Source organism: Apodemus sylvaticus, chromosome 1 (assembly GCF_947179515.1).
Source record: "Apodemus sylvaticus chromosome 1, mApoSyl1.1, whole genome shotgun sequence".
Taxonomy (NCBI): domain Eukaryota; kingdom Metazoa; phylum Chordata; class Mammalia; order Rodentia; family Muridae; genus Apodemus; species Apodemus sylvaticus.
This window is the reverse complement of record NC_067472.1, coordinates 14,862,954-14,889,820: the sequence shown is the minus strand read 5'-3', so window position 1 is coordinate 14,889,820 and position 26,867 is coordinate 14,862,954. Positions and strand designations below refer to the sequence as shown.

Genomic DNA, 26,867 nt, shown 5'->3' with positions numbered 1-26,867 from the left:
GATTAGGTGGTGATGGACACGGCAGTACTAAGCACTTCCCCTGGTTTTATTTTCCTTCTTTACTTGCCTTTTTATTTGCAGACTTTATGAGATTTATTAGTAAACATAAAGGAGGTGGAAATCAGCACAATGCAGGGGTACAGGGTCTACCCCTCGTTTGGGGGCCGTGACTTGAGATATATTTGACTGCCAGCCCTCACAGATAAGCTGCTTCCCAGCTACTGTCTTCAAATTCATTAAACAGGAAAGCACCACTTCTCTGAGTTGTAGATCTTCTGGTGACAAGGGAACTTAAACCTGGCACTACACGGGGCGTCAGTCACATGTTCCTTATTCTGCAGCTTGGTGCAGATGGACCTGATGATCTGGTCAAATCACGTGCCCTGGGGATTTCCAGTGGCACCCACATACCTGCCTCAAGTCTAGCATTGAGATCAGATACATGCACACACAGCAGAAAACTCTTCAAAGTTGTTAGGGGAGCCCATACAAGCAGCAGGCTGTGTATAATACCAGGAGGCTGCCCTCTGCAGCCATTGTATACTATACCCTCGTGAGGAAGAAACCCTATTGGTTAACTGCACATAGCCTTCCCCTATTTTGTTTCGGTGCTGCCACTGACTGGACTCTGTCTTTATACTGATGTCCTGTCAGGCCTGGACCAGCGCATTTTGTCTTGTCGCTTCAGAAGAATACCACTTATTAATTGAAGTTAAAAAAAGTAGGCTTTTAGCTGGGGCGGTGGTGGCGCACGCCTTTAATCCCAGCACTTGGGAGGCAGAGGCAGGCGGATTTCTGAGTTCGAGGCCAGCCTGGTCTACAGAGTGAGTTCCAGGACAGCCAGGGCTACAGAGAAACTCTGTCTCGGGAGGGGGGGAGGCGCGGCGCGCGCAGGGGAAGGAAAGAAAGTAGGCTTCTCTTGATATGCTTTGGATAGTTACTTACCTCTTTGATCCTAGTAGAAAATGGAGATGTTTTCTAACTCGTAATATGCAGTGAACTAATGTGAGCCAGACAGGATAGTGCATACCTGTAATCCTAGTGCTTGGGATGCTGAGGCAGGAGGATCATGATTTCAAGGCCAGCCTAGGATACATAGCAAGACTTGTCTCAGAAGAAAAAAAAGTGAAAATAAATATAAAAATGTTTCTAACAGGGCCTGGGAGGTAATGCCTAGTTAGTTATTAGAACAGTATTTTATTGATAATTGTATATAGTGGCAGGAACAGATTAAGTTCATGCTGCTGTAACAACATTTCAGAAACAGGATAGTTTAAAATAATCTCTGCAGTTCTCTAGGCTGAGAAGCCTAAGAGCAGACAGATCATTTCATGTCTAGTAGAGGCTCTCTTACCTTGTTTTGACGTGACAGGGCAAAGCAGAGCCTTAGGTTAGTTCCCTCCAACCTGGCAATAAGGGCCTGAGTTATTCTTGAGGCCACCCTCATGACCTGGCCGGCTCTGAGGTCCCCAGCTCTTAGTACCCCCATGGTGGGGATTAAGTTTCAACATGAATTTTGCATGGGTAAGTTCACAGTAGCAGTTCTTAGTCCAGACTGGAGATCTGACAGTCAGGGAGACTACAGCTTGGGGTTTATAGCAGTTATAAATGTTAGAATCTTAAAAGAGACTAATTAGTGAAGGTTCCCCCCACCTTTCGCTTTTATAAAAAAAGCTTCTTAAAAAAAATTATAGCCGGGCAGTGGTGGCACACGCCTTTAATCCCAGTACTTGGGAGGCAGAGGCAGGCGGATTTCTGAGTTTGAGGCCAGTCTGGTCTACAGAGTGAGATCCAGGACAGCCAGGACTATACAGAGAAACCCTGTCTTGAAAAACCAAAAAAGAAACCCCAAAACAATTATTATCATTATTAGAGCGTGTGTATGTGTGCCCTAGTGTAATGTGGAGGCCAGAGAAGCTGGACCTCTCCTTCTACCATGTGGTTCCCGGGGATTCAGCTCAGCCTTCTTGGTGGCAAGCCACTATACTCACTGGCCATCTTACCAGTTCTCTTTTGATTGTCCTCTGTGCTGGCTCATTTTAGGCTGTTTGTTAACTTGACAAGCTGGCTACAATTGATTACATGCTCTAAGTTCCCTAAAGTACAAATACCAAGATTACATGATTACTTTTTAATTAGAGGTGACAGGAAGAAGAGATAATAAAGATGAAAATATCTTTGAGAGCCCTGAACGTCTCAGGTTTTAATACAAAAGGAAATTCTCAGATTCCTCTGAAAAAAATGGTTTTAGCATTGATTACATAAAAAAGTATAAAACAGTGATGTTAATATAGCGAGTTTGTGTCACTTAAAGCAGTGTAATTGTGACACTTTGGGGAGTCCGAAAACTGTCCTTTGGGTTAGCAGTTTCTTTTCTGAAATCTTTATTGAGTGATTCTAGAAGAGAAAAGGGTCACATTGGCCTTCATATTCATGGATGTTGTAACGTTACCTATAAATGGTGAAAGGACACTTGAAGACCTGGCAAAGAGGGGAACATTAAGGAAATTAGAGATGTTGGCTAATTACAATCATTTAATGATAATTTTGAAGGCTGTGTGGGAAATGTAGGGTGATTACTTGTAAGGATTATAGACTTGTAAAAATCCACACATGCCTCGACTCGACAGGCATGTGAAAGGTAAAGGTAGCTGATGGGTCGGGGCGGGGTGATCACAGCTGATCTTTGCAGAAGTCTGCTTGCTAACTTTGTACAATGATACACTTGGAAAAACTTCAGATCTGCTAAGAACATTATGTGTCCCGGTCTTAGAAAAGCTCACCTTTGCTCATGCTAAGAACTCAATATTACTTCATTTCCCCCTGGAGCATTTCATTGCTGAAACAAATAGTTCTACAAATTTTAAAAATTGGAATGTAGTTTACCCCTTTAAAGCTTATGAGTCGTGACTTTTAGTGTATTTTCAAGGTTGCACAACCATTACTGTCGTCCTTTCAAAACATTTTCATCCTCCCCCCACCAGAGTTCCCCCACCCGGAAGCAGTCACTCCCCACTTCCTCCTCCCACAGTCCCCGCTAGTGCTGTTTGCTATCTCTGGGTAAGTCTATTCTGGACATTATGTCCAGATGAAGTGCAGAGGTTCATTCATGCTGCAGTGTGGGCAAGTACCTCACTCTTTTTCAGGGTCAAATAGCTCATCTCAGGCTTTTAGCACCTCTTGTTTTTGCATTTATCTGTGGACAGACACTTGTGTTTGTTCTTTTTGCCTTATGGATAATACTGCTGTGAACAGTATTTTTGTTCACCGGTTTTTGTGTGGACATAGGTTTTCAGTTCTTTTGAGTAACAGTGTAGGAGTCAAGTGGTTACTCAGTGTTAACTTCTGTTGTTAACAACTGTTTGCTTAGTTGTTAAGAAAACACTTGTCGCCGGGCTGTGGTGGCGCACGCCTGTAATCCCAGCTCTCTGGGAGGCAGAGGCAGGTGGATTTCTGAGTTCGAGGCCAGCCTGGTCTACAGAGTGAGTTCCAGGACAGCCAGGGCTAGACAGAGAAACCCTGTCTCAAAAAAAAAAACAAAAAAACAAAAAAACAAAAAAAACAAATCCAAAAAAAAAAAAAAAAAGCTTAAAAAAAAAATAGCTTAAAAACACTTGTCCAAAGTGACTGTTCCATTTTATAGATATGAGGATTCGAGTCTCTACATATCTTCATTCTCTCTCATTCTCTTTCTCTCTCTTCTTCTCTCTCTCTCCCTCTTTCTCTCCCTCCCTCCCTCTCTCTCTCTAACACACACACACACACACTTTTTTTCCATTGGGTTGTCTTGACATCCTGACAAGAATCAGTGGGCCATAAAAATTAAGGCTAATTTCTGAGCTTTAAATTCTTCTGCTGATATTCTGTCACTGATACCATACTTTCTTGGTTCATGTAACTTTGTAATGAGTTTTTAAATTGTGAAGTATACACCTTTCAGTTTTCTTGGGCCAGCTTGTCTATTTCTAATTTTAAAAAGTTAGCCTTTTGGTAGGGCCTGCCCTGCATCCCTAGGTCTGGTTGGAGAGTGTCATGATCTTGAGAGCAGTAAGTGCTCTCATCCGTGCTGGGAGGCCTCTTCCTCTTGGAGGCCTGTCTTCTCCTTCCGTGCACCGTTAGTAGTTTCCTTTTGTTAAATTTATTCCTATTTAGATTTTTTTTATACCACAGTAAATGGAATTCCTTATTAACTTTATTTTCTGTTTTCTCATAGCTAATGTATAGTAATACAAGCATATTTTTTTGTGTGTAGATTGATCTTATATTCTGCAACCTGTGGAACTTATTAGAAAATAAATGTTTCCTCTTTAAAAATTATAATTGAGGGGTCTGGAGAGATGGCTTAGTGGTTAAGAACACTGACTGCACTTACAGAGGTCCTGAGTTCAATTCTTAGCAACCACAAGCAGGCTTACAACCATCTATAATGGGATCCCATGCCCTCTTCTGGTGTGTCCGAAGACAGCTACAATGTACTCATGTAAATAAAATAAATAAATCTTTAAAAAATTATAATTGAGAATATTTAATTTTATTTTTCCAATATTGATGCAATACTGTTTATGGAAAAAATTACTTTCTTTTACTTTTGTGTAAGATAATGTGATCAGGTACTAATTTTCTTTAATTAGTTCTTAAAATCAAAAAATGTTTTAAAAAATACATGGACTTCTTGAGCAATGGATCAGTGGGGAAGAGTACTTGCTGCTCTAGCAGAGGACCTGGGTTCGGTTCCCAGCTCCCACTTGGAGGTTCACAGCCAACTATAACTCTGTTTCTATGAGTTCTGATGTCGTGTCTGGCCTGCTTGGGCACCAGGCACTGTGCATATACATAGATACAGGCAAACACTCACACACATAAAAATAAATCATTTATAATATTTTTGAGCAGCATTTGTATTCCTTGGGGTTATCTTACATTTACTATTTCATTTGATTTCAGTACATTTTATATTTTTCTTTAAAATTTTAGGCATGTAGGGGTGGATGTTACTAGAGTGTTTGCTTCACATACATGCAATCTTGGTTTTCATCTCCAGTACCACGTAAAACAGGTGTGGTGGAAATTCCTGTAATTCTTATACTCAGAGGCAGAAGAAGGAAAATCAGAAGTTCAAAATCATCCTTAGCTACTTAGCAAGTCTGAGGCCAGGCTGGGCTATGTGTCTGGCTCGAATAAGTGTTCACAGTGGTTTTGTTAACAGTCCAGAGATTTGTGACGAGTTCAGAGAGCAGTCCAGCTAATATCTAAGTTGTTTGACAGCATTTTCAGAAGATCATTTCCTAAGGGTTTTACATTTTTTTTATTTTTAATTTTTTTTTTTCAGAAGCTAGAGGAAGCCCTGGCTTTTGGTGAGCTTCTTTTATGCTGCCACCGGCAGTGTGACTGAAGCATTTGGTTTTCTGGGTCACTAGAATAAAAAAAACGAATCTCTGCAGTACTGAAGTGAACTCCAGGGCCTCACACACACCAAGCAAGTGCTCTCAGCGCTATATCCCAGCCCACTTTTCCCTCCCTTCCATCCTTCCTTCTTTCCTTCCTTCTTTTGTCTTTCATGCCTGTGTGTGTGGAGTGATAGTCTGAGAGAGTCTGTGCTTTCTTATGGAGTGAAGACAGACCTGAGGGCATCTTCTGATCTTTCCTTGGGTGTGAACAGCCTCAGTTTTTCTGCTTGCCAGTCTGCGATCATAGAAGCAATGTACTGATTGAACTCAGAGATTCTGAGTTGGGGTTTAGACAGTCCTGACACTTAGGCAAGACTAGGAATTGTTTTAGCAGATTTTATGGCAGAAAATTAAGAAGAAAAACAACTAAAACAATACATACACTCTCTTCTAAGGTGAGTTTTCTTTTGTCACTTGATTTAAAGCTGGGCAGGAATAATATCTTTTCTGCAGAGACCGCAGTGTTGTGTCCCCCTTGCATTGGAGCCGTCGACATCAGTATGTCTGTGAAGACCTGAGGTGTCAGGAAACCAGGGAGACATGGTGAAGCCCCCTGCTCGCTCTCTTTCTCTCTCTCTCTCTCTCTCTCTCTCTCTCTCTCTCTCTCTCTCTCTCTGTGTGTGTGTGAAATAAAGAGTTAGGGTCTAGGGTTGGATTTGATTTTAAAACATGTTATCAGATGAGGAAAATTGAGTTTATTTAGAGTTGTTTGTAGCTTCCTGGAATACAATTCTTTGATTCAATAGCTCCGATGAAATGAAAGATTGGTGATGGAATTCAGAGCTAACTAGATGTGCACTTTTAGCATAAAGCTGCTGCCCATAAAGGGAGCTGTGAGGATTCTGGAACTGGTGCATCCACTTGTCTGTAGATGTGGCCACTGAAAAACCAAGATTGCTAAGAAGACAAGAGAGTAAACAAGTGAACTGGAACCCGGTGCCTGGAGTGCACTTAGAAGGCTCTAGACTGTCTTATGCTGGTTTCTAAAATAAAAAAGACTTTTTAACTTTGGTCAGGACCAGGTAGTAGTTGAGTTTTATAAAATCTTGTATGGTCTTGGATAAAATCATCACTGGATGGTGAAGCCCACCAGGTAGCCCATACTTCCAGGAAGCATCCTTGTGCCTTCCTCTGGAGCAGGAGCTGACTGGGATGTGGAGGATGGACCAGCACATCCACAAAGGGTTAAGGGACCACAGAGGCTGAAGCAAGCACGTTGGCAAAAGAACCTTAATTGGTTTAAGCTGGCTTAGCTCCCATTAGCTAAATATCCAACAAGTCAGTGGTTCGTGCTTTCTCTGTGACCTCTGCAGGCCACTCTCCAAGCCAGCTATTAGAGAAGAAGTGAGGGTTTGCTGCTCCTTCCACAGCGTTGGTGATACATCTATCACCAGCACTTCCACAGTGCTTCCTGCATCCATGCAGCCAGCCCGGTAGCTTGAGGCTCTCCCCCTCTGCTGAATGTTGTGAGCATTTCCATAAGGCTTACTTGGTCCCACCAGCCATTCGGAAGGAGATGGAGGTGTTTCTGGCAGAGTTCTGGGCTGTAGGCAATCGTTACCTGTTTTTTCTTTCTTTTTCTTTTTTTTAAGGTTTCTGAAGGCAATTGCCGCTGCCTTCTTTTTCTCACATGCGGCTTCAGCTTGTGTTCTCAACAGTCTGGCCTCAGACAGTCCTAGCCAGTGATGTCACTGGCGTCTTGGTTGTCATCCTTCCTAGCTGCTTTGGCGCCTCTGCTGAGGTTGGCAGTAGCTGCTGACCACTCTCCTCTCCAGCTTGGCTCCGTCTGTCAGTCCGTCTGTCCCTGCCTCTGTTCTCCTCTTGCCTCTCTCTGGCCTCCTGAGGTTCCCTTTCATTCCTGAGGCAGCCTTTCCTGAGATTGCAGTCCTCGCGGCTTCCTTTCCTGGACTTTCTCAATCTTCAGAAGGCTTTCTTTGACTTATTTTTAATTCGTAAGCTTTCTTGAGTGTTCTTGGTGATATGGAGTTAAATTAGACCTATCTTCTGTTGTGTAATATGTTATACATATGAATTTATACTATCTTCTCCTTGAATCTTGTTAGTGACTTGCTTTTTAGATGCTTCTTAAAAAGACATTGGTTTTTAATTTTTGTTTTTTTAATTCTCACTGTTACTATCCAGCCCTTTTATTCTTTTATTTGTACCTGCTATGGTTTTTATACTCCATAAGTGCATTTTGTTTTCAAATTAAATTAATGTGTTTTTCCCTTTTCTGTATTTTGCCACAGAGGCTTGTAGTGTAACTCCAGCTGACCTTGAACTAGTGCTGCTCCTGCCTCTCCCTCCCACAGGCTGGGAGTCCGGGTGTGTGTCTGCTGCTCAGCTCCTTAGTCTGTAGAGATGAGCTAGGGAGGGCGCGCTCTCTTGATTCTTACACACATTCTAAGATGGTCTCCTTCATTTCATTTCACGAGGAACGTCTCAGGCAGGGTGCTCGTCCTTGAATGCCACGCTGTACCAGATGTGGAAAAGCCTCCCATCTTTACAGTGATGTGACAGTACTCAAACAAAATAACCAAGATAGAGAACTGTGATATAGAGTCATTGAGGCCGTGAGGTGAGGATCTCTCTGGCCCCGTCTTTCCTTCTTTGCACCTGCCCGCTGGCCTTCCTGCTGTTCTGACTGCAGTGAGGACATCCCAGTGTGCTCCTTTGGCCCTTCCCTGCAATGTCCTCCTTGAGAGAGCATTGTGGCTTCTCCTTCTCCTAGGTCAGGTTTTCACTCAGAGGCCGGTCCCGCCCCAACACTGTGTGTCACTCACTGTCTTTTGTTTTGTCTCTTCCCACATGAGGACCTGGCACACAGGGAGGGAGTTGTTGAGGGAATGTCACTGGCATGTGAGAGCGCAAGGTTAGTGGTGTAAGTGTTCCAGAAGGTAATGGCTGTAGGTTAGGGACCGGACACGTTCTTCTCTGTCCTTCCCCTAGTAGCTCCACTCCAGATATCTGTACCTCAGAAACCAGTTAGCAACTGAAAATGCTCATCTAAACATTTTCTAAACATTTTAAGTATTTAAAAAATTGTGGTAAAATATCCATGACATGAAGTTTTTCATTTAATGTGTGCATGTTAGGAATGTTAAAGGCTTTTAAAAGGTTATACAACCCTTGTAAAAACTTCTTGAACCTTCAAAATTCGAACTGCATATCCATTGAATGATTGAGTGCTTCCTTGCTGGTCCACGTGATAGCCCATGATAGCCCCCCCCCCCAATCCCTGAAACCTACTATTATTCTTTCCATGTGTTTGTTTTTGGAAATTTTTTTTGGAGACAGGTTCTTATTATATAGATTTGACTAGTCTAGAACTTACTATGTAGCCCAGGATGGCCTGGACCTTGCTGTGTAGCCTAGGTTAGCTTAGACCTGTTTCTGCCTTCCATGTGCTAGAATTAAAGGCATACGCCACAACTATTGGTCTTACTTACTGCCTCTGATGGTAACCATTCTAGGGATCTCTTTTATTAATTAATTAAAATTGTAATTATTATTTTTTTTTACTTATTCACTTTACATCCCACTCACTGCCCCCTCCCAGTCATTCTCTCCCACACTCCTTTCCTCTGCCCCCTTCCCTTCTCCTCTGAGTGGGTGGGAGCCCCCAGGGCATTCCCTCATCCCCCACATGACATTTTACATATCTCCAAGGCTAGGCGCTTCCTCTCCTATTGAGGCCAGACTAGGCAGCCCAGCTAGTAGAACACATCCCACATATGGGCAACAGCTTGTGGGACAACTCCAACTCTAGTTGTTCAGGACCCACATGAAGACCAAGCTGCGCATCTGCAACATATGTGCAAGGTCCTAGGTCCAGCCCAAGTATGTTCTTTGGTTGGTGGTTCAGACTCTGAGAGCCCCAAGGGTCCAGGGACCTCTGTTGGTTTTCCTCTGAGTTCTTATCCCCTCAGGGCTGCAATGCTTCCTCCTGTTCCTCCATAAGAGACCCAGGCTCCATCCACTGTTTGCATGGGGGTGTCTGTATCTGTCCGAGTCAGTTGCTGGGTGGAGCTACTGAGAGGACAACATGCTTCTGTCTGCAAGCCCAACAGAGTATCATTAATAGTGTTAGGGATTGGTGTTTGCCCATGGGGTGGGTCTCAAGCTGGGCAGCTTATTGGTTGAGCATTCCCTGAGTCTCTGCTCCCTCCCCCATGCCTGAATTACTTGTAGACAGGATAAAATTTGGATTGAAAGTTTTGTGGGTGGGTTGGTGTCTCTATCTCTCTGCTGGGGTTCCTGTCTGGATACAGGAGGTGGCCACTTCAGGTCTCAGGTCTCTGTCTAGTCCTGGAGATGCCCTCCTCACACCCATCAGGTGCAAATTTCCATTCATTTTCATGGCCATCTGGCCGTCTTTATTTTCCTTCCCCCACAACTGATCCTAAATCCCCATTTCCCTCCCCACCCCTCCCTCCTAGTCAGTGCCCTCCCCATTCTAGGGATCTTATAAATGGTACTAAGTAGTATTTGCCCTTTTGTGTATGACTTATCCTACTTTCTATCAGATTCTTGAAGTTCGTTCATGTTATGGCATGTGCAAAATTGACTGAATAATACTCTGTTGAATGTGTATAGCACCTTTGGTGTATCTGTCTTCTAGTGGACACTGGGTTACTCCTCAAATATTTGAATCTCTGCTTTCAGTTCTTTGTGATACACCCAGATATGAAATTGTTGGATCGTGTGACAATTTCTATTTTCTATATAATGGTTTTACACACACACACACACACACACACACACACACACACACACACATGCACAGTCTTACCATATAACTCTGGCTGTCCTGGAACTGGCTATATAGACCAGGCTGCCCTCAAACTCAGAGATCCTTCTACTTTTGCCTCCTGCGTGATGAGATGAAAGACCTGTGCTACCTCACCCAGACTAAATATATATTTTAAATTAATATTTTTAGTGTGCATGAGTCACATGTGGAGGTCAGTGGACAACTGAGTGAGTCTGTTATCTTCTATCATGAAGGTCTCTGGGATCAAATGCAGGATGTTAGGTGTGTTAGTCAGGGTTTATTGCTGTGAACAGACACCATGACCAAGGTGGCTCCTATAAGAACAGCATTTAATTGGTGCCAGCTTACAGGTTCAGAGGTTCAGTCCATTATCATCAAGGCAGGAGCATGGCAGCATCCAGGCAGGCATGGTGCTGGAGAAGCTGAGAGTTCTACATCTTCATCTGAAGGCTGCTAGCAGAATACTGCCTTCCAGGCAGCTAGGATGGGGGTCTTAAAGCCCACACCCACAGTGACATACCCACTTGAACAAGGCCACACCTTCTAATAGTGTCACTGCCTGGGCCAAGCATATACAAACCATCACACCAGGTTTGACATCAAGCACTTGTACCCAGTGAGCCATCTTGTTGCCCCCCCCTTAAAAAAAGATTTGTCTTGTGTGTTTGCCTTTGTGAGTTTATGTGCACCATGTATGTGCAGGTGCCCTTGGAGGGCAGAGGAGGGGGTGAGGTGCTTGCTGTCATGAGCTGGAGTTGCAGGTGGCTGTGAACTGCCATGTGACTTCTGGGAACTACACTTGGGTCTTCTACAAATGCAGTGGCACTTTTAAAGAGCTCATTTTCCAGTCTCCCTAAATATTTTTAATAGCAAATATATATGTATATATATAAAATAGGAGCTGGAGAGATGGCCCTGTAATTAAGAGCATTAGTCTAAAAGTCCAGCATTGAAGACTGATCAGTTGGCTCCGTGTACGTATACACGTCAGGATGAGTTTAGTTATATTTACAAGACTTTTAATAGTATGGAAGAATAACTACTTTGGATGAAAAAAAATATAATTTCAACTTGTCTTAAAGTTCCCTAAGGTGGCATCTGTGGTCCCAGCTACCCAGGAGACTATTCTTGAGCTCACTTTAGAGAAGAGTGAGCCCCTGTGTTTTATTTTTAAAAAGAAAAAGAAGAAGAGGGGGAAGGAGGAAGGGAAGAAGAGGGGAAGGAAGAGGAAGAAGAGGGGAAGGAAGAGGAAGAAGAGGAGGAGGAGCCAGAGAGATGGCTTAGTGGCTAAAGGTCCTTGCTTCCAAGTCTGAAGCCTGAGTTTCATCCCAGGGCTTACAAGGTGGGGACAGAGAGATGATTCCTATAACTTGTTCTTTGATCTCCACACACGTGGACACCTACAGTAAATACATGTAAAAAAAATTTAAAAATGAAAAAAATAGCCTAGAAACTTGTTGGAAATGTTCTGAAATGTTAAAAATGAGATGATTGTTGTCCTAGTTTTGTGTTACTGTGACACAGGCTAGAGTCATCTGAGAGGATCAAAGCCCAATTGAGCAAATGCCTCCATAAGATCGGGCTGTAGGGCATTTTCTTAATTAGTGATGGGGAAGAGCCCAGTCATTGTGTGTGGCGCCACGCCTGGGCTGGTGGTCCTGAGTTCTTAAGAAGCAGGATGAGCAGGCCGGAAGCTGCACCCTCCATCACTCTGCTTCAGTTCCTGTCTCCTGACTTGAGTTCATGCCCTTGTTTCCCTCAATGATGGACTACAGGCTGTAAAATGAAATAATTCCCTTTCTTTCCAAGTTGTTCTTGGTCAAGGTGTTTTATTACAGCAATAGAAACCTTTAACAGAGATATCATTAAATGCATTGCATGCTTTTCTGTACTCCCTAAGTTAATGAGGCATTTCTTTATTTGGAAGAAAATTAGTAAATGTTGTCCAGCATTACTGGCATTCTGCATAGAATCTCGACACTGCCGAGAACCTGCGAACTCCCCAATCTCTGGCTATAGCCCCTGCCTCTGCCAGTGCTTCCAGCTAGTACCTGCCCATGTTCTGTCCGTCTGGAACACTGCTAAACCTGTAATTCCTACTTAAGATGTCATTTCCCTCTGAAATGACCCCAAGACTCACATCCCCTCCCTATGTCCTAAAAATGACAATTCCATATTTCTTAATTCTCCTCAGTCTTTAAAGGCTTCCCATTTTCATAACTATTATATTTACCTGAAAGATTCCTTTGCATTTTCTATGTTATTCATTTATTCTTCTCTGCAACCAAAGTTTAATAATACAGTGAATTCCTATAAACCATTTGCCTAAATTCACCAGTTGCTAAGATTTTGTCATATATGTCTCTTCATATAAATGTGTTTGCGCATATACTTGTATCTTCCTTACTGAACCAGGGTCATTTAAAAGTAGATTGTAGGCATTATGATATTCCTAAATAGTTCAGCATGTATTTTTTAGAAAGTAGAAAGAGATGGCTCAGCTCATAAAAGCATTTGCTGTCAACATGGTGGAAGGAGAGAACTGAGTCTTGTATGTGCAAGCACACACACACACACACACACACACACACACATGATGAATAAATAAGTGTAAAATAAAACCTAAGTCTCAGAGGTTCTCCAAAATGAGCCCTGTATTGTAATACAATCAACAAATTTAAATCAGCACTAGCATCTTATCTAGTATTCAGCCCATATTTCTTTGTCACATCTATTTATTTTCTTAATTAGGTATATTCTTTATTTACATTTCAAATGTCCCCTTCCCTGGTTCCCCCATCCCTGGAAAATCCCACAAAGAATGGATCCTTGGGTCCTTTGTAGAAAGGGGGAAAATACCCACAGAAGGAGATACAAAGACAAAAGGTTGAGCAGAGTCTGAGGGAAAGACCATCCAGAGACTGCCCCACCCAGGGATGCATCCTGTATACAGTGTCACATTTCTTTAATGGCTCTTTATCTAGAAGTTTCTTGCTTTCATCTTTCACCACACTCCCCACTTTACCTCCTTCTTCCTCTCTGCCTTTCTCATTTGTTGGTTTATTTCTTTTTGATGGTAAGGATTCACTGACGTGCTGATCTGTAGAATCCAGGCTAGTTAATTTGTAGAAGGCTCTGCACTCTGGAGTTGTGACTGTTTTCTTGTTTTGTTTTTGTTTGTTTGTTCAGGAATATCACATTATAAAGTATCTTCTCTATTAAAAAATATCACATTTAGAGTGTGTGGATGTGGGTATGTGTGTACATGCCCATACAGTGGGAGGTCAGGTTCTCTCCCACACTATGGGATTGAATTCAAGTCACCAGGTTTGGCGACAAGTGCCTTTACTTGCTGAGCTGTCTCACTGGCCCCGTGTTCATGAGTCAGTAATTTGGGGGATGATAGTTTGAGACTGAACACATGTTCTGTAAACCTCATAAACTCATCTAGCAGCCTGGGCAATCTTCTGCTCTGGAGAAAGTGCCTGTCTGTGAAGTTTCCCTTTTCTGCCCATGTCTAACCTAGCTTGATGCTTCTCCATGCTAGTGTGAAAGGGAAAGGATCCACGCCTCTCATTTCCGAGGCAGGTGTTAATGCCCAAGACGAATTGTGTAGTTCGTGACAAAGTGAGTACTAGGAGCTTCTTCCTGATTTTTGGGGGCAGCATTGAGGATAGAGCCTTGGACCTTATATGTGGCAGACAAGTGATCTACAACTTTCACCACTCCTGTTGCCTCTTGTTGACCAAGAGTGTAAACCAAGTATTTACTACCTCAACTAGAGGGTCACGTTTCTTCTATTCAAGAGAGTCAAAGTGGCCCCTCCCTTGCCTCTCACCTGTCCTTCAAACTCTGACCGCAGTGGGTGGAGCTCCAGGCTCCTCTCTCTTGCCTTCTTCTGTGCTGTCTTACCTGCTGACACTCTTGTTTTGTTTGCTTTTTTCCTTTTCCTGAATATTAACACAATGTGGGATTCTGCAGAGAGAGGCCCTTTCCACCAGCCTTCAGGCTGGCTGTTCCCTTTTAGTGTGGCTGCAGGACCCTGCTCCTGCCTTAGGTGTTGTGGTGTAGTCTGTCGGGTTTTTTTCCCCCCCTGTGGATAACCATTGATTTCAGCGGCATCCCCTTCTGCTGGATCATGAACTCAAGGGCAGGAATCTTGTTTAGTTCACCTTTGGGCTTGCCACTTGGAGGTTCTTGATAAACGCTTGCTGTATCAGCTGAACCATGCCAGCTCTGTGGTCATTGATTGCTTTACCAGACTGACAGGGCTGAGTCGCAGGCCTTTGAGTCTTTCCAGGTCTGACAGCTTCCATAAATATCTGGCACAAAGTACATACAGCAGTGTAGAAAACGGAAACCTCTTCTGCCTGTTACGCAAGACCTCAAGGAACGGAGGGAAAAGTCCTAGTAGTGGCTGTGAAAAGCAGGATAAGTTCATTGGTGCTAGAGGGAATATTCTGTAGGCCTTTAGCAATGGAGAAAGGAGGTGTTCTCAGGACAGCCCTGAGGAGGGCGAGGCTGTGGTGAGGGTCAGGGCATCTCAGCGGAGGAGCCATACTGGGAAGGTAGTGTCAGGGTGTGTGTTAGGGAGCACTCTGAGCTCCTAGAATCCTTGTTCTCTATGCAATGGATGTGTTGGCCATTCTGTGTGTATATTGATTGTTGTCCAGAGCCTTTTTGGTTTCCTGGGTATCTAAGAGCATGTAGTGATATAATTGGCTTTCTGCATTGACAGAGAACTCTCTTGTAGGGCCAGGCTACTCCCCACAGAGGACTTTTAAAAGCTTTGCATTCATTGTTGCCTTAACTATTTTTTTTAAATGTCTGTTCTTCCCAGCTTGTGCAGCTCCACTGAGCCCAAATTCTTGCCAGGTGCACTAGATGGGTTAAGCCTTAGGGGAAGTACATTAATAATTGAACACCCATGAGGCATCACAGCCTCAATTCTGAGCTGTAGTGTTTTCTGTAGCCTGCAGGAGTTACTTACCTACTTTGATTTATAACTGGGCGAGGACTTTAAGCACCACTGGGAAAGGGCCAGGGACTTTGACACGGTTCTTATTTTCATGTATGTACTTTTTACACAAGGAGAAAAACCCTATCACATGTTAACACAGGCACCAACTTGAAGAAAACAGTATTGTCTTCTAAGAAAGAACTGGACATGTGTCACATATAATATGCAAAATCTTTTTCTTTAAAATACTAGTGAATATATATATTTATTAATATACATTACATTAATATTAATGTGAGTCACTAAATGCCAGACCTTCTTGCTCACAGTGTCGGTGGGATGGGAAGAGTCTTCGAGCCACTAAGGAGCTGATTTCCCCGACAGCTGGCTCGCTCTGCTCCAGCTCCTAACATGCCTGCCACGGATTCTTCAGTCATATGTTGTGTAATCCCTTCTCTGGCATACATTTTAATCTTTTTCTTACTGCTTCCTAGGTGTTATAATCCTTTTATAGTTCCCTGGCTTTTAAAATAACTCTCTAAAGGGTTCAGTTCTCTATTGAAGAGCCATGGTTCACGTTGCTCTAAGGTCGTGAATTGGTTCAGTCAAAGCTGTTGATTTATAATGCCTTTGTTTCTATGCTTTAGGAAAATGTATTGGTCTTGTAGTGTTCTTTTGCCATGATGCTTTTACATTTCAAGCAGTATTTAAAAAATGAATGTAAAAAACTTAAAAAGTAATGAAACATATATACATGCACCTATGCACCCAGGTAAAACCAGTGGTCTTTCATAATTTTCGATTACTAAGCTTTAAAATAATTTCTTTAAAAATAACAACAGGTGTTTCTTTTGTTGAGCACAATTGTTCTCAGGTCACAAATGGTTTTGGGGTGGGATGGGATGGCAAGATAGACACTAAGCAAATAACTCACAGGTAAGCAGCACTTGCATGGGCTGTGCCTTGTAAGCCTTGCTAGGTGAGATGGGAGGGGAAGGGAGGAAGGGAGGAAGGGAGGAGTATTTGGTGAGTTAGGACTTGACAGTGAGAAGTGTGATTGTGCAAGGAACAGGAGTGTGATGGCTAGAACACATGGAATTAGGAGTGTGTGTGTGTGTATATGTGTGTGTGTGTGTGTAGAGTATTGGGAGTTCGGGTGCAGATGCTGCACAGTGTGTCTGGAAAAGTGAGCAGGCTTGGAGTAGATAACCCTCTTGAGGCAGTGCTAAGGGTCCTAGCATTTCTCCTAAGAACAACAACACAGAGGAAGTTTTTGAAGTTTTGGGAGGTATGTGAAGGTAGCATGACTAAATTGCCTTTTGGAAAGGTTCCTGTTCCTCTGTGTGGAAAATCTGCTGGAGAGGAGAAGGGATGAAAGAGACAAGGCTTTGCCAGTCAGTTGAGAGCTGTTCTGGATCAATGGAGAGGGGTGGGTGATCTGAAGATTGATAGAGACCCCCTCTGCGCCGACACTGAAAGAGAAAGCACTAGCAGTTTCCTTAAAACTCTAATGGAAGGGTCAGTGCTCAGGACACTAGTGTGTAGACATAGCTCCAGTGCACACACATGGCTCCAGTGCACACACATGGCTCCAGTGCTCAGACATGGCTCCAGTGTACACACATGGCTCCAGTGTGCACAGACATGGCTTCAGTGTGCAGACATGACTCTAGTGTGCACAGACATGGCTTCAGTGTGCAGATAGGGCTCCAGTGTACACACATGGCTCCAGTGCTCAGACATGGCTCCAGTGTACACACATGGCTCCAGTGTACACACATGGCTCCAGTGTGCAGACATGGCTCCAGGGTGCAGACATGACTCTAGTGTGCACAGACATGGTTCTAGTGGGCACACATGGCTCCAGTGTACACACATGGCTCCAGTGTACACACATGGCTCCAGTGTGCAGACATGGCTCCAGGGTGCAGACATGACTCTAGTGTGCACAGACATGGCTCTAGTGTGCAAAGACATGGCTCTAGTGTGCAGAGACATGGCTCTAGTGGGCACACATGGCTCCAGTGTACACACATGGCTCCAGTGTGCACACATGGCTCCAGTGTGCAGACATGGCTCTAGTGTGCACAGACATGGTTCTAGTGTGAAAAGACATGGCTCCAGTGTTCAGAGACATGGCTCTAGTGTGCAAAGACATGGCTCTAGTGTGCACAGACATGGCTCTAGTGTGCACAGACATGGCTTCAGTGTGCAGATAGGGCTCCAGTGTGCACACATGGCTCCAGTGTGCAGACATGGCTCCAGTGTGCTTGCATGGCTCCAGTATGCAGACATATGGCAGTACTGTGCAGATGTTTGGCACCAGTGTATACATATATGGCACAGCATCCTTCTAGAAGCCAGGGCATCAGACAAGAACTCAGTTAGCTTTGACTGCTTGCTACCCACCAGCTACAATTCCCAGCTCTTTTGCATTCATGCTGAATGTAGACACCTCATATCTGACAACAAACACTGATTGCCTTGTCAGGCTCTCTAGATGTTATTTTAGTCACTGATGTCTCTACCCGATCTGGTCATCAGTCTGCTCGTAATGGTGATGTCCAGTTAATGTCTTAGCTGTAGCTATTTCAGTGCCTGAAACGTGACCATGGAACTTACTGTCTCCTATATCATACAGTCATAAGACGTTTATGGTGGTGACAGTGCAGAAGTACCTGCAGGATGCTGAGGAAGAGCTTTAGTGTGTACTTTCTAAGTAGACAGTGCCTGTTTCAGCCATAATTGGTGATATTTTGTGAATACGGGACTGGAGATGTTGCTAGGCAAAGGTGCCTGGGATGTTCTCAGTTGTTTGTTAATTTGATAGAAGGGAACTACTAAGGTAAAAATGTAAGATTCACAAGCATCTATGCTTCCAGTAGATAAAGAAATTAGCTAAGTTGCTTCATGCACTACCTCCTGGTAACCATGCGAACCGGCCTAAGGATTCTCAGCTGGGCATTTCTCTTTTACATTAACAGCATGTAATTTTGGTATGCTATTCATATTATATCAGAAAGCTAGTGTGTTCTTTTGAAAGTGATTTGGGAAATTCATCTCTAATGCAAAGTGGGTTTTCTCAGCCCACTAACTGTACAGCAAGTGTCCTTCAGACAAGTCACTTGTCAGTCCTTTGTTTTCACAGAACTCTTTAGAACAAACCTGTCTTTCAGTGAGGTGCCATATATTTTTCCTCTTCTGCAGAATTCATGTTAGATTCTCCTGGGGGCAGTGGAGGTTCTTTCTTCTTAGCTCAAGTCACTCTGTGATCTTTGAACATGCTTGCTAAACTCAATTTCACTACTTTGTTATGTTTTGTGGTTATTTATCTAAACTTCATTTTTTAAAGCAACATACATTTTGAAGTTTTTAAAAATTTATTTAAGTTTCAAGTTATATACATTAGTGTGAGGGTGTCACATCTCCTGGAACTGGACTTACAGACAATTGTGATCTGCCATGTGGGTGCTGGGACCTGAATTCAGAACCTCTGGAAGAGCAGCTGGTGCTCTTAACCACTGAGCCATCTCTCCAGCCCCTATCCAAACTTCTTATAAATACATTTTAATATTTTCAAATGTTTAATGGATTTTTTTCCAGTAAGCCTACTGGAACTCACTGGTTTATCACTGGGGACATGAGTGCTGGTTGCCCAAGAAATCCATCTCTAGGGTGACGTAGAATGCATGCAGAAGCCCTGGGGGTATGTTATCTAGGTCTCTAATCAGTACAACTGTGATGGAAATATTATTCCGAATTTGAACAAGAGCTCTGCTGGAAGTCTGTAAGGTGGCCAGTAGGGACTGTAGCCATGGCCAAGTTGGTGGTTGCATTTCATGTTTTTGTTTGTTTGTTTGTTTTTTGTTATTTTTGGGTTTTTTTGTTTGTTTTTCGAGACAGGGTTTCTCTGTATAGCCCTGGCTGTCCTGGAACTCACTCTGTAGACCAGGCTGGCCTTGAACTCAGAAATCCACCTGCCTCTGCCTCCCAAGAACTGGGATTACAGGCGTGCACCACCACTGCCTGGCTGTATTACATATTAACACTTGGAAATGATAGCTGGAGTCATTTCCTCCTGGCACCATGCAAAGGAAAAAAACGCAGCACTAGAGTGCATTGAGTCCCTGCTAGCTTGAGGAAATTTGCTGAACTTTAAAATGTCATTCTTCTACCTGCCCGTTATGGGCTGAGGCATGAGACTTCTCAGTGAAGAACTGGAGGACATAAGTCTAAAGACAGTCCTGGTTTGGGGGACTAATTAGATTATTACTTACAACTTTTAGTCTGGTGAAAGGGGAGAGCTTTTAGGTACCAAGAACTCCCTTTATTGAACTGTTACTACACACTGGTGCCTGCTTTCCTTTACTTGACAGAAGTCCTATGAGGTAGTCACTGGTGGTTCTGGTTTACAGTCAGGACACAAATTTACAAAGACCAAGTTACCTCCTCAGGTGGCAGCCACTCAGCGAGTGGCAGCGTTAGCAGTGATCGTTAAAGTGCTCAAAGACACTTAGCCCTTGTGCGGTTCTGCAGATAAAACTGTATTGTGGGTTGTTTGTTGATGTTGAGCAAGGTCTTATTATGTAGCCCTGGCAGGCCTGGCCCTTGCTATGTAGCCCTGGCTAGCTTTAATCTCACAGATCTGCTTGTCTCTGCATTCTAAATCCTGGGACCTCAGGCGTGCAGCCCAGCAGCCCATTTTAAAACTGGATCTCTGGTCATCTTTAATGCATGTGCTTTTGTAGGTTTATGGACCATTAACAAATGTCTGTAAGACAGCAAGGGACCCAGTTCGTGCTGCCCCACAGTTCTGAGGCACCTGCTCAACTGCTGTGTGCAGTGTTTGATCTGTGAGACGTATGCAGATGATTTAGGATGGACAAGCCTCTGTGGGAGATAAAGGGGGAGGAAAGGCCATGTCTTCTGAAATGAGTGAGCGAAGCCGAAGTGGAGAGAGAATGTGGAGACCAGAAAGCCAGACGGATCTTTAAAGCCAAGGTTCTTGAGTGCTAGGGCCTGGAGTTTGAACTTTGACCTTTATGCACCAGGTAATATTTTCCATTAACACTTGCCAAGCATGCCTTACGTTCAGTTCCATTTTTATAGCTTGTCAGCAAACTACTGTTTTGAGAGTTGTATGGCTTGTCTTACCAGGATCAGCTCTTGATAACCTTCCTTTGCTTTGGGACTTCTTACATATCTAAGAAATTAAACACTTACCATAGAAAACCATCTTAAGACATTATTTTCTGAGTTGAATTGTAGTAGTTTAAGGTGCTACATGGAGACCATCTTCCAGTGTGAGCTATATTACACTGAAAGACTGCTAACTTTAGCATTAGAGGTTGAGTATCCCTTATCCAAAATGCTTGGGAGCAGAATAGGTTGAGGTTTTGGAGTTTCTCAGATTTTGAAATATTTGCATAGACTTTACTGGTTGAGTACTACTAAAATTCAGAAATCCAAACACTGAAACTTCAAATATTTTATTACTTTATTGCTTTAGTTATTACTTTATTACTTTATTTATTATTTAGTGTGTGTGATGCATAGGTACCACAGTACATGTAGAGAGGGCAGCTTACAGAAGTCAGCTCTCTTCTCTTGTCATAGGGGACCCAGGGATCAACTTAGATCTTTGAGCTTGGCTGGAAGCACTTCTCCCTGTGCTTCCAAGTCTGAAACTGTCCAGCACCATATTGGCTCTGGAGTCACTCTGGAATCAGAAGCAAAGATTTCTGAGCTGTGTGATGTCTTGGGAAGCCTGCCTTTTGTCTTTCCATGTTGAATAACTTGGGCTTTTCTGTATATTTAGTTTCAAAAAGCAATGCTGTATGGAAAGTGAAGAATGAGATAAATACACTTAGAAGCTGGATGGGGCTAGCCTGCCTTCCTGGGCAAGCCTGGCTGTGGCTGAGGTGAGGCTGAGCCTAATCAACTTGTCACTCCAGTCAGCTGGCCTTCGCTGTGGTTGGTGGCTGTCTCAGATTAGTGTTGTAAACCTACCTCCACCCTCCTTTTAACAAGGGTTGGTGTGTGATGTCTATTTTTAATCCAATCATTGGGAAGGGGGAGTGCAGGGTGTGGGGGTGTAGGGGGGAGGCAGGTAGATCTCTGTGAGTTCCCTACCAGCAGAGTTTCATGCTAGCCAGAGTTACATGGTGAGACCCCGTGTCAAAAACAAACAACAGACTAACTCCTTTTTTAGATAATATCCAGAATTTAATGTGTATCTTCAGATTTTGAGGCAGAAAGGGTTATCCTGGGTTTTAACAGTATTGAATGGGGTCATTTTACCACCCTGTGTTCCATTTAACCATAGAGCACCAGAGCCGTGTGAACCAGTGTGCTGAGTCTGCTCAAGACAGATTCACAGACCCATGGCAGAGTGTGAATGGCGTGTTTGTAGTTCAGGAAGCTGCAGTCTGTGGGATCTGGCTACTAATAGACAGTCATAAAGGAAACTGTCTCGTGCTCAGGAAAAGTGTGGCCTTGGCCACAGGCCACAGACCTTAGACTCTGAGTCTCGGCCCTTCTGCTTCATGGCTGCATGGCGGTGAAGTTCCTCCAGTTTGTTTGTAAGCCTCAGCTTCCTCATGTTTAAAATGAGATGGTAGTAGAACCTTCTAGAATCATGAGTGGGTAAATGGACTATTCCATGTCAACAGCCCAATGTAGCTTAGTGATAGTGCTCACTGAAAATCTTTGGGAAAACACTGTGATCTTCTATTTATAACTCATTTGAAACTTTTATGCACACCTTTGTGTATGTGTGCACATGTGTGCACACATGTATATTTAATATAGGATCTTATTCTGTATAGCCCAGGCTAACCTGGAACTCACTATATAGTCCAGGCTGGCCTCAGACTGGTAGATCATGTGCCTCCATTTCCTAAGTGCTCGAATCTCAGGCATATGCCACTATTCCCTGTTTAACTTGGCAGATACTTTAAATGTTGAATTTCATGGCCACTTTCTTCTTTACTGTGCCCGTCGCTGGTCCATACTTAGCAGATTATGACTGAAAGGTTAGTGGAGGGATACTGACTAAAGTGTTGTGAAATCTTTTGTGGTTGCATGAATGCACTTCTGTAAGCAACTGATATTTAACTACTGAAGCAATGCCACGCTCTTCAGCCGTGTCTTAATCATAGAGGGAAGCTGTGAGCCTTGACACATCTGTTTTCCTGCTGCTTACTTGTTAATTACTTATCCTGCTGAGGATCAAGTCCACGGCTTTGCACATGTGAGGCAAATGTTTACTACTGAGCTTCACCCCCCATCTCTATTTTGAATATAGCCAAGACTACAGTGTTGCCCTGTTTCCTATGTGATGTTATGTCTGAGTAACTCACAGACATAACATCACATCGCATCAGAGGTATCAGCCCCTTCTTACTTCTTTAATGCTTTTTCTCCAGCAAATAATGCTAGCTAATGCAGATGCCACCACACTGGAGTTGTAGCATAGACGCCACCACACTGGAGCTGTACCATAGACACCACCACACTGGAGCTGTACCATAGACACCACCACACTGGAGCTGTACCATAGACACCACCACGCTGGAGCTGTACCATAGACACTACCACACTGGAGCTGTACCATAGACACCACCACACTGGAGCTGTACCATAGACAGCACCATGCTGGAGCTGTACCATAGACAGCACCACGCTGGAGCTGTACCATAGACACCACCACGCTGGAGCTGTACCATAGACAGCACCATGCTGGAGCTGTACCATAGACAGCACCATGCTGGAGCTGTACCATAGACACCACCACGCTGGAGCTGTACCATAGACAGCACCACACTGGAGCTGTACCATAGACACCACCACGCTGGAGCTGTACCATAGATACCACCACGCTGGAGCTGTACCATAGACACCACCGTGCTGGAGCTGTACCATAGACACCACCACACAGGAGCTGTACCACTGAGTAATCTAAGTCTTGTTGTAACTGACACTTAGGCCTTCACAATGACGCAATTCTACTTATAAGAAACAGTTGGGAATAGGAAGAGAGAAAGACTTCCTTGTGGTCAATGACTTACTGTAGTTTTTGGCAGAGGTGAGGCAGTTTCTTCAGTAACTCCCTTCAGGCGTGTCTTATGAAAAATATTTACCTTTTTTACAAAGGGAAGAATTACTGGAAGCTGTAGTCTGTACCTGGAATCTGCATGTGAAACACTGGATTAGTTTACAGTCTCCGCTTAGTCACTAATATAAGAATCAAAGGGAATTTCTATGCCTTTGTGTGCTGAATTTCATATAGTACGGCTAGCCCACCATTCCATCTGTAAAAACTGGGTTGAATTAGATGAACTCTTGTTTGTTTATTTTAGACTCATTCATATGTAGGATGGCTTTGCTTGCATGTATGTGTGTATGCCATTTATGTGTGTCTGGTGCCCATGGAGGGCAGGTAAGGGTGCTAGATCCCTAGAACTAGAATATTGATGGTTGTGAGCCACTGTGTGAATGCTAGGAACTGAAAATGGCACTGAATGTATAGCTATTAGAGTGAGAGGGCTTTTTTGGCTTTTTGAGAAAAGGTTTTTCTGTGTAGCCCTGGCTCTCCTGGACCTATGTAGACTCGGCTGGCCTCTAACTCACAGTGTCCCACCTGTCTCTGCCTCCTCTGACTGCAGAGCCAACTCTTCAGCCCCTAGAGCGAGACTTTGAAAACATCACCAAGAATGGGAATTTCTTAATAAGATGTACATTGTGTATATCTATGCTAATTTTACAGTAATTATTTTTAATATTTAAATTTTTTAAATCTAAATTTAAATTTAAATTTTAACAAGTAGAAAAGCAAAGTGTGTTTTTAATTATTCTATAATGAAATACTCAGAGGTGACCAAACCTATATGCAAATAGCCGTAGGCCATCCCTTCTGATGGCCAGAGTGAACTGTGCGGATGACAAGACACTCACTATACTTGACAGAGAAGTGGCCTGGCAGCATTTAAGAATGCTTCCCTTCCTTCAGGAGCTGTTCATGTCTAGAAAGATTTCATATAGTAAAGGGCCACCTTTAGATGAGCAAAATAATGTCCCGAGAACTTGCATATGAAGTTGAATGAGCTTGGTGAACTCTAAGCTTGTTTGGCACGGTTTCACCGATTCTGTGACAATACCTTTACATGGTGGGATAGATGGCAGAGATAACTAAAAAGGAATGAAGACAAAGCAGCTCTGAAACAGGACGCCGTGAAAAAAGAACACTAGCTGTCCTGCAGAGGATCCGAGTTCAGTTTTGACCACTCACAGACAGCTCACACCTGTCTGTAACCACAGCTCCAGGGAACGCAACCGTCTCTTGTGGCCTCTGTGGGCACTGGGCATGCATGTGGTGTGCATACACAAGTGCAGCCAAAACACTCAGACACATAAAATAAGGAAATATTTTTTAAAGGGGGGGGGAAGGGAAGAACACACTCCCCCTCCCCCAGTCTGGCTGGAATGCCAGCAACATTGTGACCCCTTGGTCCAGCCATCAGTCCAGGTCCAGATAGCCATCTACTGGGAAGTAGACTCTTTAAGAACGGCTTTCCTCTAGACATCCAATATCATGTTTGTTCAGTTGGCTTGTCCAAACAATTTTTCTGTGTTTCCACCAGAGCAGTATCAACTTAGCGTGAGGATTAAAGCAGTCCATCTGCTTTATCTGCCGGTCTTAATTAGAACCTGATGACAGAAGTCAACTTTGATTCAAGGCTGATTGTTGCCGGAGAATCTCATTCTTAGTGCAGACATTGGTGTTTATTTCTTTTATTCTTGAATTAGCCAAATTGAATTTAAGCAAATGCATGGCAGAAACAGGGGCAAAAGAGGCCATTTTATCAATTAAATATTCTGTGGAGTCTATACTGTATGCTAAGAAGCACGTTAAAGTTCCTTCGTGTCAGGGAAAGGAGATAGAACACACAGGGAATGGTTTAAATACAAATCTAAAGTGACAGATGCCCAAAGAGACAGGCACAAGCATGGGGACTCAGAAGACCAGCTATTTCTGACCTTGGAGTTGTTTCTTAAAAATTAGACAAATAGCCGGGCAGTGGTGTCCCACGCCTGTAATCCCAGCACTCTGGGAGGCAGAGGCAAGCGGATTTCTGAGTTCCAGGCCAGCCTGGTCTACAGAGTGAGTTCCAGGACAGCCAGGGCTATACAGAGAAACCCTGTCTCGAAAAACCCAAAAATTAGACAAATAGACCCTTGCTTTGCTTTGCTTTCAATGATAGAAAAAGGCAAATATTTATTAATCCTTCCTGCAAGTAGTGAGTGTCAAAGCCCCTCCCCCACTTCCCTTTAAACAATATTCTGCAAGTGTTTGTTGGGTTTGCCCTCAAGGGTTTTTCAGTTTGCTAACTTTAATGAAGGGTAATTTTGTAAACAACATAATGTAACATTAAAATTACTTGACAAACTCAGTTAATTAGGGTTAATTAGATATTAATTGAGAATGACTGTAGGCTTATGCCAGGTGTCCTGTAATTGGCCAATTGCTGGGGTTAGTTCATTCAACAAACTCAACCAGGAAGAGGAAACCAAGTTTGTTACTTAATAGTTTTGATCCAAGTTAAACTTATTTTCTTTTCTGTCCCTTAGCCTCACCTTTTTTTAAGTTTTTAAAGATTTATTATTATAGCTAAGTACACTGTAGCTGTCTTTAGACACACCAGAAGAGGGCGTCGTATCTTATTACGGATGTTTGTGAACCATCATGTGGTTGCTGGGTTTTGAACTCAGGACCTTTGGAAGAGCAGTCAGTGCTCTTAACTGCTGAGCCATCTCTCCAGCCCTGCTAGTCTCACCTTTTAAATGGCTAGTAGGGATCTTGTTAGAATCAAATGAGTTGTGTGTTGCTGAAGTTTAAATATGCAACCTCCAAATTCAGACATGAAACTTAAAGATTGGCCTGAGAATATTAAGAGGTGGTGCCTTTAAGGGGTCATTGGTCCACAAGGTTTGCTCGTGAGTGGGATGCAGGTGCTTATGAGGGGGTCTTCAGCAGCTGTGGCCTGTCTTCCCTTCTGCCATGTGGAGCCCAGCTGTGCTCAGGCTAGGATGCATTGACAAGGTGCTACCTCGAAATGGAGGCCTTCACTGGGTCCAGAGTTTGCTGCTGTCTAAGGCTTGGATGCCATCCATGGCTTCTAGAACCATGGGAGTAAGTTTTTGTTTTTCCAAATTGTATTCTTCAACTGTTGTGTTACAGTAGCACAGGACAGGACATGAGCAGGCCATGTGAGAGTTCTCAGCTAAGATGGGTTGTCCTGCTGTCCTTCAGCCCTCCTCCCCCTGTCCACCCCAGAACAGCCGTTAAAAAGGTAATGTGTGTTCTCACCCCCTGGCCCGCCACAGCACCTTTCCTTCTCCTGACTTTTACTGTCAAGTTGGATGGTTCCAATTTAGTAAAATTACAGGCAGTTCATATTACCTAATATTTTGGAAGTCTAAATCAGAAGAATGCCCCCACAGTAGTTGTCTGCCTCCCAAGTTGTTCTGTGAATACCTGCGGTTCCCCTCAGCTGAGTATATTAATCTCGTGACTGCCTCCATAGAGATGGCTCTAGGTGGCATCGATGTCCCTGCAGCATGGTCCTGCTGTCCTTAGGCTTGTTCTTCTAAGGTGACAGGTCGGCAGTTTTATGGTGAGCAATGT

General features: G+C 43.5%; 1 protein-coding gene and 1 pseudogene across 4 annotated transcripts in view; one reads left to right on the top strand and one right to left on the bottom strand.

Moving 5' to 3' along the window:
* The window catches only part of Cnnm2 (cyclin and CBS domain divalent metal cation transport mediator 2), a 118,314-nt gene that overhangs the window by 8,394 nt on the left and 83,053 nt on the right, over positions 1-26,867 (top strand). The gene's annotated exons all lie outside the window — the stretch shown is intronic.
* LOC127676511 (uncharacterized) lies at positions 458-584 on the bottom strand (annotated as a pseudogene).